This window comes from Octopus sinensis, linkage group LG29 (genome assembly GCF_006345805.1).
Source record: "Octopus sinensis linkage group LG29, ASM634580v1, whole genome shotgun sequence".
In the NCBI taxonomy this organism is placed as follows: Eukaryota; Metazoa; Mollusca; class Cephalopoda; order Octopoda; family Octopodidae; genus Octopus; species Octopus sinensis.
In genome coordinates this window covers 7,643,664-7,645,048 of record NC_043025.1, presented here as the reverse complement: position 1 = coordinate 7,645,048, position 1,385 = coordinate 7,643,664, and positions in this window count along the sequence as shown.

The window sequence follows — 1,385 nt, the reverse complement described above, 5'->3', positions numbered from 1 at the left end:
ATCGGCATGCAAAATGATCATCAGCAATGATGCTGGTTTAATTATGGTCATTGTTGTCGTTTAACCAGTTAAAGACGTTCTAGCCATGACTATCAAGTCTTTTATTGTTTGTTTGTTTTTCAGATACAATAAAAGCTAGGATCATCCGATTTTCTTTTGTAAAAAAAGACATACTGCGTGTAATATGAAAGAGATTTGGCCGCTATTTCTAACAGATCCCATGACCACCTGATGACTCACACAGTGGTTGTAGTGGTGGTGGTGAGAGATAAGAAAGAAGACGGCGCTAAGTTTATGAGAGAGAGTGGGAGGAGAAGGAGGGGGACAGCGTTATCGATCCCGGAAGTTGATCCCGCATGGAATATATAAACCATGAAAGCCGCTTATTGTTATCGAAAGTAATGAATCCCAAATTGTTTCGTTGTTTAATAATATCCGTAGGATCCTCAGTAGAAAAGAAAATGTATAAAAGAGAAAAGGATCTTTTCGGTTTGAACGGCAGTTTTTTCTAGCAGTGTCATGTGAAATTGTCACCCATAATTATGACCCTAGTATCGATCTATTGCATTTCAATCTGGGTTAGGGTTAGGGTGGGAGTGGGGGAAGGGTATCTTTTTTTCTTCAGAAATGTAAATAAACCCAATCTGTTTCTTAAACGAGGGACATATTCATACGGCACAGAATGTTTGTTTTTTTTACCTCAATAGACGTCAGTGATTGGTTGAAATTGCAGAAATTGAAGAAGAAAAGAAACAACAAATATCTTACAAACTATAGAATTTTCTCAATAAAGCCAAGAGAAAAAAGATGTTTTATAAACACATTCTACCAGTATACGAAGTTTAAATTTTTTAGTTACTCTCTTTACTCTTTTACTTGTTTCAGTCATTTGACTGCGGCCATGCTGGAGCACCGCCTTTTTAGTCGAGCAACTCGACCCCGGGACTTATTCTTTTGTAAGCCCAGTACTTATTCTATCGGTCTCTTTTGCCAAACCGCTAAGTGACGGGGACGTAAATACACCAGCATCGGTTGTCAAGCAATGCTAGAGGGACAAACACAGACACACAAACATATACACGCACATACATACATATATACGACAGGCTTCTTTCAGTTTCCGTCAACCAAATCCACTCACAAGGCTTTGGTCGGCCTGAGGCTATAGCAGAAGACAGTTGCCCAAGATGCCACGCAGTGGGACTGAACCTGGAACCATGTGGTTGGTAAGCAAGCTACTTACCACACAGCCACTCCTGCACCTATTTTAAAAATTATTTTAAAAAACTGCCGGTCAAACCGAAAAGATCCTATTGTTATTGAAAGAGAAAGACTAGAGAATGTATAAAGGAGAAAATATAAAAAGAAAGGAGAGAGAGAGAGAG